This window comes from Lepidochelys kempii, chromosome 6, assembly GCF_965140265.1.
Source record: "Lepidochelys kempii isolate rLepKem1 chromosome 6, rLepKem1.hap2, whole genome shotgun sequence".
Classification (NCBI taxonomy): Eukaryota; Metazoa; Chordata; order Testudines; family Cheloniidae; genus Lepidochelys; species Lepidochelys kempii.
Genome location: NC_133261.1, coordinates 7,474,691 through 7,489,814, shown reverse-complemented (window position 1 = coordinate 7,489,814; position 15,124 = coordinate 7,474,691).

The window sequence follows — 15,124 nt, the reverse complement described above, 5'->3', positions numbered from 1 at the left end:
TTACCTACATGCCTCCAGCTTTCATCCAGACCACACCACACAATCCATTGTCTACAGCCAAGCTCTACGATACAACTGCATTTGCTCCAACCCCTCACACAAAGGCAAACACCTACAAGATCTCTATCAAGCATTCTTACAACTACAGTACCCACCTGCTGAAGTGAAGAAACAGATTGACAGAGCCAGAAGAGTACCCAGAATTCACCTACTACAGGACAGGCCCAACAAAGAAAATAACAGAACGCCACTAGGCATCACCTTCAGCCCCCAACTAAAACCTCTCCAACGCATCATCAAGGATCTACAACCTATCTTTAAGAATGACCCATCACTCTCACAGATCTTGGGAGACAGGCCAGTCCTTGCTTACAGACAGGCCCACAACCTGAAGCAAATACTCACCAGCAACTACACACCACACCACAGAACCACTAACCCAGGAACCTATCCTTGCAACAAAGCCCGTTGCCAACTGTGTCCACATATCTATCCAGGGGACACCATCATAGGGCCTAATCACATCAGCCACATTATCAGAGGCTCGTTCGCTTGCACATCTACCAACGTGATATATGCCATCATGTGCCAGCAATGCCCCTCTGCGATGTACATTGGCCAAACTGGACAGTCTCTATGTAAAAGAATAAATGGACACAAATCAGATGTCAAGAATTATAACATTCAAAAACTGGTTGAAGAACACTTCCATCTCTTTGGTCACTCGATTACAGACCTAAAAGTGGCAAGTCTTCAACAAAAAAACTTCAAAAACAGACTCCAGTGAGAGACTGCTGAATTGGAATTAATTTGCAAACTGGATACAATTAGTTTAGGCTTGAATATAGCCTGGGAGTGGATGGGTCATTACACAAAGTAAAACTATTTCCCCATGTTTATCCCCCCGCCACCACCCGCTGTTCCTCAGACGGTCTTGTCAACCGCTGGAAATGGCCCGCCTTGATTATCACTACAAAAGGTTTTTTATTTTTTGTTTTTTTCCCTCTCTCCTGCTGGTAATAGCTCACCTTACCTGATCACTCTCATTACAGTGTGTATGCTAACACCCATTGTTTCATGTTCTCTGTGTATATGAAATCTCCCCACTGTATTTTCCACTGCATGCATCTGATGAAGTGAGCTGTAGTTCACGAATGCTTATGCTCAAATAAATGTGTTAGTCTCTAAGGTGCCACAAGTCCTCCTTTTCTGTTTGTTTCAGTGGTTAGTCTCCCTCACTGTCAAAAATGTGTGCCTTACTTCTCATCTGAATTTCTCTGGCTTCAACTGACAGCTGTTGGTTCTCGTTTTGCCTTTCTTGGCAAGATCAAATTAGCCCTGCCCCATGAAATCCGATCTCTCTGTCCTGCTGGGATCCCTCCAGCCAGGAGAACCCAGTAGGGGCCTCCTAGCTGTTTGTCTGCTGGGCTGGGGATGTCAGGTGCACCAGAGGCATGCAGAAGTGAGTGCACTGCATCAGCCCAGCGTTGGGCTCAGGGGTTTGGCCTTGGCGACTTCTGCTCCAGCCACGTCTCTGGGTGTCTGGGCTAGGGGCTTCTGACCCCCGTGGCTGCAGCCAAGGCTGGGGTGCTGAGCTCAGGACTTCCATGCCCCTCCCCACTGCCCTGAGCACTCTGGGTGTCTGCCCGGCATCTGCAGCTGGGGCTCAGGGCATCCCTTGCAGTTCCTTCTGGGGCTCAGGGGTCCATTTTTCTGGATGCCCCCAAATTGGTCCTTGCATTAATTTGCCAGGGGACTAGTAGGTAGGAGCCCCCAGCTGAGGTGCTCTCAGCAGCAGGGACCCCTCCGCACATCTTAGAACCTCCTCTCACTTCAGAAAGATTCTTGGCTGCTGCCCTCAGAGCCCAGGTCTGAAGGCAGCACAGAAGTGAGCGTGGCAATGCTGTAACCCCCCTACAACAACCTCTGAACTCCCCCACGATCCCATTTTGGTTGGCACTCCCAGCAAACGAAATATCATTGAGATGGACATGTTCCAACGAGACAATTCAGTTAAGAGTAGGATACCAGAGGAGGAAAAATCACTTTTGTCGTGGCAATGAGGGTGGCCCATTTCAAACAGTTGACCAGAAGGTGTCAGTAAGAGTAGGGGGAAATTAGTATGGGGGAAGTTAGGACTTTTGGCTGCAGAATTCTATTTCATTTTTTTATGAGATTGTGTCTTTTAGGTTTTCTGGCACACAAGCAGAGAAGTTAGAGAAAAACATAAATGATTCTTGCTGGAAGTTTGCAATGTCTCGCTAATTTGTTTCTTAAGACCAGAACAAAAACACACAAGAACCCCAAAATCAGAAGGAGAGAATGTAAGCTTCTGCCTATAACAGAGAGGCACAATTCACTGGGTACCTGCTGACTGACTGCTGCTACACCCCCACTGCGCTGCTTAGCATGCAAGTAGGTCCAGGAACCGTGCCCAAAATTTAAAGTCGCAGTATTCAATTTTAACACAACCACAAATACACCAGAGCATCCAAATTTTCTGTTTTACAAGGTCTCTCCTTGTTTTGGAACACTGGTTTCTAAACATGCCATCGGGACTTTGAATCAAATTTCAGCTACTAATGAGCATGTGTGTGGAACAATCACTAATGTGCATTCGGTGTTATGTTGTAGGTTTCTTTAGGAAATCTGGGGAAACAGGAGCACTGGGAAAGCCTGTTCCCCCCCCCCCGACACACACACTGCACATTTGCTGCCCACTGGTGCTGCCTGAGCAGTAGCATTGTGACATCAGAGATAATCCACCACTCAGCGCTCCCTGCCTCCAGCTCCTTGTCACACCTGGGGAGAATGACTAGCCCCTGGCTGCCATGGCAACAGCTACCTTTGACAACTGATTGCCTCCTTCTTATCAGAACATCATCACACATAGGAAGTTTGTAATGAAACAGGACCAGATTTGGATAAGCAGGACAGTCTCCTGCTGGGCTCATTTGGGTTTGTACTGTGGTACTGTACAGTGTTTCTTTTCAAAGAGCAATTGTTTGCTACTTTCCTTAGTAAAGGCTCAGTGAAAATAAGATGCAAAATTCCTGCTCTTTTACTTGGATATTGTTTATCTGCTTCTTACAAATTGAGGATTAGAGCTTAGAACTTTCACTGATACTGAAGTTGCATAAAATGAGTTTTATTTTAATACAGTTTAATTTAATTACTTTCTATACTCTGATCAACACAGCACTGAGTGGTGAAAAGGGACCTTCACAAAGATAAGAATGGCAATAAAATATATACTGAAAACAATAGATGAGTAAGAGCTTCATTGTTTAAACAGCACATATATAGTAGATGTTCTTTCTATTCAAAAACGAAGGAAATTAAGAAACCAAAACCCCTTCATTTAACGCTTCTTAGGTTAGCTTTCATCAATAAATTAAACCATCAAATAATTAGGAAATACAAAGTCAAGGATTTAAAGAGGATTAAAAGGTTAAGAAGTTTAGCATTCTCAGGTTAGCAAATGTCCAAATAAGTGTTGCCGTGTCACCCTTAATTCAGTCCTCTTGTGCCTTTGCCCAATGATGCAGACGTTAATTACATGATCCCATGTTATTTTTTTCCCTCTCGACCCCTGCCTTATTCAGTGCACAGAATTCTTTGCTCTGTGGCTGTGTATTGAAGGAGTCTGTTGTCTGCAGGATCCCTGCCTCATTTATTGCAGAGTTAATGTTTCATGGGCAATGCTCATTCTGGTATTTCCTAACTTGAGAGTACTTGACTTCGTAGCCTTGGTCCTAATTTTTATGGCTTACTTTACTGAGGAGACCAACCTTTATGACAAAGGTGGGTTTTGTTTTGGTTTTGGTTTGTTTTTTGGTGATGTATCCATTACTTATCTGTTCAGTACCAGTCGTGTGTGCTTTACAAAACAGAAAGAGTAAGGACACTCCCTAAAACTGTTACGAATTATACCTGATAGGACACGCACACAAATGCTGCGAATTACACCTGGTAGGACATGCACACAAATGCTGCGAATTATACCTGGTAGGACACGCACACAAATGCTGCGAATTACACCTGGTAGGACACGCACACAAAAGCTGTTACGAATTATATCTGATAGGTCACGCACAGTTCGAATCTAGGCTGAGGCACATAAACAAAGTCCACAACTGCAGAGTTCCCACAAAACACCAAGTTTATTACGCTCGAGCGTGGTGACCCCCTGCTAGCCAGGAGGGGACCCCGAATACAGATTATACAAAAGGTTATATACTTTTTAGCAAAGCATATTGCCCTCGTGTATCAGAAACCTTAGCCAATAAACAAACCCTTTTCTTATCTACCACCTATCCCTGCTTGGTGCATTCCTCGTGCTAAACCAGTATGTTAATTACACAGCATGGTCCGAAAGCCATGCATCAGGAACTTTTATTATCAGGATGGGAGGCCTCACATCACAGGCCAGGAGATACGGAGTTAGAGACTGACAAAAATCAGATACTGGGAGTCAAGGCAGGCTGGAGACAAGGAGGAGGATTTTCACAGGGATGCAGTGTCTAAGGAACACTCCTCCTGGTGCATGATGGGCTTGCTTTTAGACAATGGTGGGCCCCAAACCAAAATGGAGTCACATGTGCTAACTTTTCCTTAACAATACAAAGACCTTATGATCTATGGAAGACGGACACATACAACGAAAGCAGGATATGTAAGGACTACTAATTTCTTTCTTTCTTTCTTTCGATGAATAGTTGTCACAAATATAAAGGGAAGGGTAAACCCCTTTAAAATCTCTCCTGGCCAGAGGAATAATCCTCTCACCTGTAAAGGGTGAAGAAGCTAAAGGTAACCTCGCTGGCACCAGACCAAAATGACCAATGAGGAGACAAGATACTTTCAAAAGCTGGGAGGAGGGAGAAAAACAAAGGGTCTGTGTCTGTCTGTATGCTGCTTTTGCTGGGGACACAACAGGAATGGAGTCTTAGAACTTTTAGTAAGTAATCTAGCTAGGTATGTGTTAGATTATGATTTCTTGAAATGGCTGAGAAAAGAGCTGTGCTGAATAGAATGACTATTCCTGTCTGTGTGTCTTTTTTGTAACTTAAGGTTTTACCTAGAGGGATTCTCTATGTTTTGAATTTAATTACCCTGCAAGGTTTCTACCATCCTGAGTTTACAGAGGTGATTCCTTTACTTCTATTAAAAGTCTTCTTGTAAGGAAACTGAATGCTTTTTCATTGTTCTAAGATCCAAGGCTTTGGGTCTGTGGTCACCTATGCACATTGGTGAGGATTTTTACCAAACCTTCCCCAGGAAGTGGTGTGCAAGGGTTGGGAGGATTTTGGGGGGAAAAGACGTGTCCAAACTACGTTTTCCCAGGAAACCCAGATAAAGTTTGGTGGTGGCAGTGGAAATCCAAGGGTAAAATAATTTTGTACCTTGGGGAAGTTTTAACCTAAGCTGGTAAAAGTAAGCTTAGGAGGTTTTCATGCAGGTCCCCACATCTGTACTCTAGAGTTCAGAGTGGGGAAGGAACCTTGACACCTCCCCAAATATGATATAAACTAGCATATAAATAAAATATTAAAAGGTATTTTTAAGATATAGTTAAAGGACTATCATCAATGAATAAACCTCCTTTCATAGTACCCTTGTAATTGTTTCCTTACTCACTAGTGTTTTCCAGGAGTGGCTTTTGAGTTTCAAAAAAAAAAAAAAAAGTTTGATTATATCCAAACCAAACTTTCCAGTTGGAACATTTCAATCAAAAGAATAGACCTGGTCTTTTGTAAAAGGTACGAATGGGGTAAGTCTATCATTGCCTGTCATGATCTTCATCCAGTATAATTCTGAGCTATCAGTAATTGTATATATGTTTGAGAAAGAAATGTGTCCATATTAGAAAGAAAAAGTTTTTGGCTGAAAGCTAAAGTACTTACTGCACTATCTTGTCTTATGTTTAGATTGTCAGCTGTTTGGGGCAGGGACTATCTTTCTGTTCTGATTCCAACAATAGAGGTCTTAGATATTGTGTGTGGCGGGAAGAGGGAATCATGAGAATCTTTTATAGTGAGGCAATCTAAATATAGGGTTTGTTACTAGCTCCCTCTATAACTTGTCTCACAATTATCATCACTACGTGTACACACAGATTACATTAATGTATTATGAAGGTTACAATTTTTAATAAAGTCGAGAAATGCTCAAGTTAAGATTCTCATATTAACCTTAACTTCTCATATTAACCTTAACTTCCACGGCACATTCTGTGTCCAGGTACTGGAGGGAGGGGTAGCCTTGACGGGGTCCAATTTTATCCCCTCACCTTAGTGCAGCAGTCCCTTAATTGGCTGTTTGTTCCAACCCTCCCTCCCAGTCTCTTCACCACAGTATCACGCCTGCCTCCTACCTGCCTCTCCCATACCCTGTGCCCTTTTCTTTACATTTAATTGATCCCCTCCTAAATACCCCCTCAAAAAATATATCTTGGAACTAAGATGTCTGCTGCCATTACACTGTTCACTCTGCTGGCATGTCCGGGCTAGTTAAATTACAAGCTCTTCAGGGCAGGGACTGTCTGCTAGCACAATGGGGCTTCTTCCGGTTAGACGTTAGGCCAGGGATAGTCAATTATTTTTTTGTCACGGTCCAAATTTGTTGGTCAAGGTATAGTCAAGGTCCAGACTCCAGAGGAAATAATAATAAAAAAATTATAAGAAGAAGAAAATAAAAAGATTTGGGGTTCCATTCAAAAGCATCTGGCAGTCTGGATTTGGCCTGCGGTCTGCCTATTGATTACCCCTGCCTTAGGCCCTTCTTACTGATGTAATAAACATGATTAATAATATTAAATAGTAACACTGATCATATGGGTTTAGATTCCGTGCTGCCCTTTATTTGCAGTCCATGAAGAGGAGGACAAGATGGCTTTAAACCACTTTTACAAACTCCTGATTGTGGGCTACTCTGGGGCCAAAACATCTTCCAATGCAGGGGCTTTCTAAGTAATAGCAGCCTGTCCTGACTGCCTGTGAGCAGCAGGACTTCCCACAATCTCTGCAGAGCTACGTTTTGTGGGTCCATCCCTGATATGTTTTGATTGCCTGCAGCTCCACCCCGGGTATGCCTCCTACCCTAGGGATTCAGACCGCACCCTTGGTCCTGCGGCTGTCATCAGTTCTTGTGTAGAGGGGATTCTATCCCAGCTGGAAACGCTCCTCTGGACATTTTACCCAACACAAAGCCTGTGGTAAATGATAATCGTCTCGTCTGAGGACATTTTGGTGTCAATCTCATTTAAAGTAATGGGAGACAGCAATCATTTCTAATATGGGAAATTTCAGGATTTTTAAGCCAGGAATAAGGAGATCCTATTGGACTTTTAAAAGACACCATGTAACTCTAAATTCACAATGTGAGTTGGCAACATGGTATACTGGCCAAGTTCACTTACATCTCACTTATCATGCCTATTACAAGGGTAACCGCTGAATACTCTTTTAATCTGTTCTTCTTTATTAGCTAAGGAGACACTAGAGCCCAAAGAAAAATGGAAAAGGAAGAAGAAAAAAGGATGCTTTCCATGTTCCCCATTCCGTAGAAAAAGCAAAGGATCTGTAGGTAAGCGGGACTCTTCTCATTTGGTTTGGGGCTCTACTCCTCACTCCCAGGAACTCCCAGTTCCTAACAAGGAACTGTGACGGGTGCACTATCGGCAATGCTGGGAGCCTGAAGCAACTCATGGAAATCGGGGCCATCACAGGCAGCTTGTGGGTATAAGAGGATGAGGTTTTTTTGGGTGGGGTGGTAGAAAGGGGACGGATACCGGGGGCGCCTACACCATTCTGCCTCTGATTCCCATTACACTGCGTTCTGCCACATTCCATTAATATCCTCCAGCTGCCCCAGTCCCTGTTCTGCTTCTCACCCCATCTACAGTGGAATCAGGCTTTCATCCTCACTGCCAGGGTGCCAGCAGGGGGAGCTTTGAGACCACAGCAGACACTCACCCTGCTAGCAGTTCAATGCCCGATGCCACGGTGGCCACCAGCAACTGCAAGGAGCAATTGCAGGGAAAGTTTTTGTCAGCCTCAAGCCCTGGGCGAGAGGATACTCTGTGAGTTCTTTGCAGGCAGATCATGCTCAGTGCGGTTGGCACAGAGAATTTCAGGGATGGAGCACATTCACTAAGGTTAACTTGGAGCTGTGTGGGGATGGATCATGCTCAGTGAGGATGGAATCTTAGATTTTGGCTGCCAGCTTCTAACAAGCCTCTACTGAGCATGTGCCAAGAGTTATTTTCAGAGGCGTATAAATTGGGTAGTTCTGGAAGAATTTTCTGAGAGACAACGAAAGGCCACCTTGCTCCAAATGTCAAGTCCCTGTTCTAAAGTATGGAGCTGTTAGACCTTCTCAGAGAAACAGTTGTAATTTTTTTTTAACAGTGGCAAAGCATCACTTCCTGTATAGAGGGGATTCTCCCCCCGCTGGAACCATTCCTCTGGCCCTTTTACCCAGCATAAAGTGTCCAGAGCAGGAATGAAAATATCACCCAGTGCTTTTTTTTTCCCCAGGGAAAAAAGAAATAAAATAAACTCAAGCAAAAAACAAACAAAACGGTCTATCCTGATTTCACTATGTACTTGTACAGTTGCACAAAGTCAAAAGTGTATGAAGCTTGCAGAACGTCCCAGTAAAATAGCAACGTGTAACCTGTGTGACATTCAGTAGTCCTATAAATACGAAAGCACCTCTGAATTTAGAAGACATTTCATTCTACCGTATGACAAAAACATTTTTTTTTCTTTTGGTTATAACTGTTATTATTTAACACCTCTTTTTTCTAAATTAACCTGGATATTGGGCCTCAGTGAGGAATAGAAAAGCCTCCTAAGAAATTTTCACCTGCAATCTTCAGCTGCTTTTAAAATTATTTGAGTGAAACCAAAACAATAATAAAACCCCCACAAACAAACCCAACACTTAATATATTTTTGCAGAAGTAAAGGTTGCATTTTTGCATCTTCATCTATTTCAGATATGGCCCAGGATTTCATAGTAAAATTCCCTACAAATAGCTGAGGACTCCATCTTATACATTGCACTTCTCAGATTATTACAAAGAAATTAGCAGTGATCCTTCCACATTTTCAGTTTGTTTGTATTCACACAAACGGGGAAGAAAATACATGTGTTTGTGTCTAGTGAGAAAGTCAATTATTGATGAAGTACCGAAAATTTATTTTCTTTAATTTCACTATCAGATGGTTTAAATCAGGGGCAAGATTCAGCGACACAGAGAGCTCCAAAGTCAAGGCAGAAAGATGTCTTAAAGCTGGAGCAAGAAGGGTTCATTGAGCCGGTCCTGGAGCTGGAGGAGAAAGAAGGACTTTACGGTATTTCCTCTCATAATTTTTGCACTGTACCTAAATTCAGTGGGTGAAATTCTGGTGCCTTTGAAGTCAATAGAACGTAGGACTTGAAGGAATCTCCTCGGTCATCGAATTCAGTCCCTGCTGTCATAGGCAACCCCATGCCATCATTTCATTCATAAACTTTTCAAGCTCCATCTTCAAACTAGTTAGGTTGTTTCCCCCCACTTCTCCTATTGGGTGGCTGTTGAAGAACCTCTCTCCTCCAACAGGAATTTGTCACTGACTTCAGTGGAGCCAGAATTTCACCCAACATGCTTTACTTAAGTTTACAAAAATGATCCATTAGGACCTTCAAAAACCAAATACACATGAGATTGGCCTAAATATCACAAGAGTAAAACTATAATTATACTATACTTCACGGTTTGTAAATTTCTTGTCTGGTTTGTGAGCCTTTAGGGGAAAGCTGCCTCCTGCTTTAGTCTGTGGAGTGCCTTAGGGTCAAATTCAACACTAAACAAATATGCAAACTGCAGACTTCCCCCCTATCTGCTTGAAGATGACTCCCCTTATCTACTCCTAACCCCTGCAAGGGTGAAGCTGCCATTTTGTGCCTCTTCATCTCTCTCCCTTACCCCTATCCTATCCCCTTCCCCTCCCTGCCCCACTAAGTCCCCTCCTCCACTCCACGCTCCTCCCATTGCCCCCAGAGGCTTCTGTCCCCAGTGCCACCTTGCATTCACTTGCCCCCACATTTTCCCACCCTCTCCCCTGCCCTTACAGTATCTTACCCCTCACATTTTCCCTCTTTCACCCCCTATTTCCCTGAGATCTCCTCAGTCCTCCCCCCCAACCTCTCTGAATAGCCTCTTCTCCTCATGAGGATGTCTCCTGCTTCCCACGTTCCTCCCAGTTCCTCAGAGTTACTTCTCCAGCCATTAACCACAGAGTCCAGAAAGTGGCCATTGTCTCTGAGGGCACCCTGGCTTCAGTATAATGGAAAACTGTGGGAGATGGCAGCCATCTCTATTTGGGGCAGCCTTACTTCCACATGCAAAGCCTGTAGTGAATGATAGTCGTCTCATCCCAGGGCAGTTTGGCATCAATCTCATTTCAAGTAATGGGAGACAGCGATTATTTCTAATATGGGAAATTTCAGGATTTTAAAGCCAGGAATAAGGAGATCCTATTGGACTTTACAAAGACACCATGTAACTCTAAATTCACAATAAGAGTTGGTACCATGGCATACTGGCTAAGTTCACTTACATAGCACTTGTCATGGTTCTTACAAGGGCAACCACTGCGCCCCGTCATGCACACCTCTCTTTAAGAGGGAATCTGGTTGTGGTCTCTCTTCTGGGTTTTTACTGCCCACTCGGGAAAAGAAGTGTGCCATTTGCATGGGCCTTACCGGGTCGGTGGCCAACTTGAAAATCGTAGGGCTGCAGTGAAAGTTACCACCTCATGACCCGGGCATTGATGTCCTTCATAATGTTAAGCAATCGAAGTTGCATGTGGTCAGTGACCAAATGGAAGGGGTTCCCCAGTAGATGATACCTAAGTGCATTGATTGCCTACTTCACCACCAACACCTCCTTTTCTATCGTTGAATACTTCTGCTCTCAGGGAAACAACTTCCTGCTCAAATAAAGAACTGGATGCTCCTCTCCCTCAGCTTCTTGAGAAAACACTGCTCCCAATCCCATTTCTGACACGTCAGTCTGTAATATGAAGGCTCTGTCAAAGTCTAGGTGGAATAGGATGGGATCCCTAGTTAGTCGATCCTTCAGTTCCAGGAAAGCTCTCTCACACTCTGCTGACTACTGTATCTTGTGAAGCTGGAAGCTCTTTTTTAGGTCGGGTAAGGGTGACATGAGCGTTGCAAGGTTTGGCACAAAGTAGCAATAGTATCCTGCTAGGCCCAAGACTTGGCTTACCGGCCTTTTTGTCATAGGGGCCGGGCAGTCCCCTAAGGCTTGTACTTTATCCAACTGGGGGTGTAGGGTACCTCGGCCCACACTGTACCCCAACTATGTTACCTCTCGCTGCCCAAGATGGCACTTGACTAGGTTGATGGTGTGCCCGGCTTCCCCTATAGCTTGCAAGATGGTTGTGAGGTGTTGGAGATGTTCTTCCCACATGAGGCTGTCTACAACTATATTGTCTATGTAGGCTGCTGCATATAGGTGGTGAGATTGCAGCAGCCTGTCCGTAAGTCACTGAAATGTGGCTGCGGCCGCACAGAAACCAAAAGGCATGGTGACTAACTGGTACAGTCCAAACGGGGTGTGACCAGCAGTGCAAGGGGAACCCCTCACTGGAAATGCCAATGTCAGGGCAGGCTGCAAAGGGGAGAGCAGATACTCCCCAGACTGGTGGGTAACACTGAAGTTAAACTCCCCAACCAGTCACAAACTGTGCTTCCAATCCCCCACACTGGTTATCAAGAAGCAAAAATGAAATCACACAGCCCCTTAATTGCATTCCAGTCTCTGGCTTCCAATCAACACCTACGTCCAGTACAGTGAGAAGTTATCTAAAAACTCTGCTCACATATACAAAATGTTCTTCTGACCCCAAAGGGTCAGCCATGTCACCAGGCCAGTATAGGTTTGGATACTACCCAAAATACCACTCTGCCAGCCAGGTTTATTATAAAGAAAAAAGAAAGAACAAGAAGATAGATGTTAAATGGTAAAGCAGTTACATATATACAAAGATTTGAAAGTCCATATATCAGGCTCCTATCAGTACTTGTGAGTTTGCTGGCTTGAATGTCCCTCTGGAACACAACCCCAGCTAGGATGGGTCATTCAGTCCTTTGTTCAGAGCTTCATTTTGTAGCAAAGTTCACCCAGAGATAAGAAGCAGGACTGAAGTCAAAATGGAGAAGATGCAGCTGCCTTTTATAGTCTTTTGCCATGCAGCCTGTGCTTCCTTTGTTCCAAACACAAGCTGCCCTACACATGGCTTGAAAGCCTTAGAGTTCTGTCCATAGGCATGCCCCTGCCAGAAAATGACCACATGGTGACAGGGATGCTGGAAGATGGGGAGGCCAAGGGGCCATGACCCTCCGCCTTTTTGCCATGGGCCCAGCCCCCTGCTCCTCTTACTCTGGGAGAAAGAGACTTCTTTTAGTCTTTTTTCTTCACCCTTCTTGGCCAATACCAGATACCTTTGTAGGACCCTCTCGTAAAGTTTAGCCTTTTCAGAGTCTGATAAACTGGATCTTTGAAGAACGTCTTTCATCTCTGAATCCAATTGGTGAGGAGCTGTGGTTCTGATATTTTCTTCATCACTAGAGGCATGTTTCATCACTAGAGGCGTGTTTGTTCTAGCTGATGGCTAGGAACGAGGTACAATTTTTCAACCATTTTATTTAAAATGCCTGACAGCAAAGCTCAACAAAGGTTTGATAAAACCCCTGATCTGTTTTACAATCATCTTTTATTCTTTTGAGGAACAGGTTTTTGTAATCGCTCAGTGTTTTACTAATCCCCCATTTTCTTTTTAGCATGCTTACTTGTTAGGGTTTCTGGGGGACTTTTCCTTTTACAGAGTTGAGTGCTATTTCTGAGCTGGCCACTACCAGGTTGTCAGAGGCTGAGCACAGAATAACCTTCCTTTGATGCGGTCTGGCTTTGATGAGGAGTTTCAAAAGAGCTAGGTTTCTGTGTACATGGCTAGACATGCTTATCAGGGGGATGCTCTTTTTTTTAAAATGGCGAAGGATTGTTAAAACATTTACTACTTTTCTGTTTTTTTCAAGGTGTATACATAGGGCCAGTCTGGGGGAGAAATGCTTGTTCTTAACCTGTAGGCTTCGGGTGCTAAAACATTTAAATCCACCAGCAGAAACTTCTGGGCTTTTTGATAGCATCCTCAAAAGCCTCCCAAAAGAATTGTGTTTTCCCAGGGTACGTTTGCCATGCCTGGGTGGTAACTTGCAGTTTATCTCCATGGTTTTAAAGAGAACCATATACTTTGTATTTAAAATAATCATTTGTCTTTTTTTCCCCTGGCAAAACACATTTTGCACAATGTACAAAATACTCAGCTTCCTGTGGTGTATGTACTTTGTAAAGGCTTTCTCAATTTCACTGCTTTCAGAAGAAGACTTCTTCAAGTCATCTCTAATAAATATGCCTTGTGAAAAGGAAAAAATACTTTTTTTTCCTTCAAAAATGGTCAACAGTGCCAAATGTGTATGTGTCAACATATGAAACTGGAGGACAAAAGAGGGTGTGGAAACCTGTAAATATATATATATTGATGAATCCTATTGAGCTGTATACTACTAATGTCTAGAGTGAAAATATATAAAAACCCACAACGGGTTTTCACCTCAGTCCCCGGAAAAATCATGGAGCAGGTCCTCAAAGATTCAATCCTGAAGCACTTGCATGAGAGGAAAGTGATCAGGAACAGTCAGCATGGATTCACCAAGGGAAGGTCATGCCTGACTAATCTAATCGCCTTCTATGATGAGATTACTGGTTCTGTGGATGAAGGGAAAGCAGTGGATGTGTTGTTTCTTGACTTTAGCAAAGCTTTTGACACGGTCTCCCACAGTATTCTTGTCAGCAAGTTAAAGAGGTATGGGCTGGATGAATGCACTATAAGTTGGGTAGAAAGTTGGCTAGATTGTCGGGCTCAACGGGTAGTGATCAATGGCTCCATGTCTAGTTGGCAGCCGGTGTCAAGTGGAGTGCCCCAGGGGTCGGTCCTGGGGCCGGTTTTGTTCAATATCTTCATAAATGATCTGGAGGATGGTGTGGATTGCAGTCTCAGCAAATTTGCGGATGATACTAAACTGGGAGGAGTGGTAGATATGCTGGAGGGCAGGGATAGGATACAGAGGGACCTAGACAAATTAGAGGATTGGGCCAAAAGAAATCTGATGAGGTTTAATAAGGATAAGTGCAGGGTCCTGCACTTAGGACGGAAAAACCCAATGCACAGCTACAGACTAGGGACCGAATGGCTAGGCAGCAGTTCTGCGGAAAAGGACCTAAGGGTGACAGTGGACGAGAAGCTGGATATGAGTCAACAGTGTGCCCTTGTTGCCAAGAAGGCCAGTGGCATTTTGGGATGTATAAGTAGGGGCATAGCGAGCAGATCGAGGGACGTGATCGTCCCCCTCTATTCCACATTGGTGAGGCCTCATCTGGAGTACTGTGTCCAGTTTTGGGCCCCACACTACAAGAAGGATGTGGATAAATTGGAGAGAGTCCAGCGAAGGGCAACAAAAATGATTAGGAGTCTGGAACACATGACTTATGAGGAGAGGCTGAGGGAACTGGGATTGTTTAGTCTGCAGAAGAGAAGAATGAGGGGGGATTTGATAGCTGCTTTCAACTACCTGAGAGGTGGTTCCAGAGAGGATGCTTCTAGACTATTCTCAGTGGTAGAAGAGGACAGGACAAGGAGTAATGGTCTCAAGTTGCAGTGGGGGAGGTTTAGGTTGGATATTAGGAAAAACTTTTTCATTCGGAGGGTGGTGAAACACTGGAATGCGTTCCCTTTGGCGGTGGTGGAATCTCCTTCCTTAGAAGTTTTCACGGTCAGGCTTGACAAAGCCCTGGCTGGGATGATTTAATTGGGGATTGGTCCTGCTTTGAGCAGGGGGTTGGACTAGATGACCTCCTGAGGTCCCTTCCAACCCTGATATTCTATGATTCTATGAACGTGTGATTGATGACACCATCCGAATCTGCAGGTCCTCATTAGAGCTGCATGCCCCAGTCCCCCTCAGCTGAGTTTCTGGGTTGTCTCCGTAG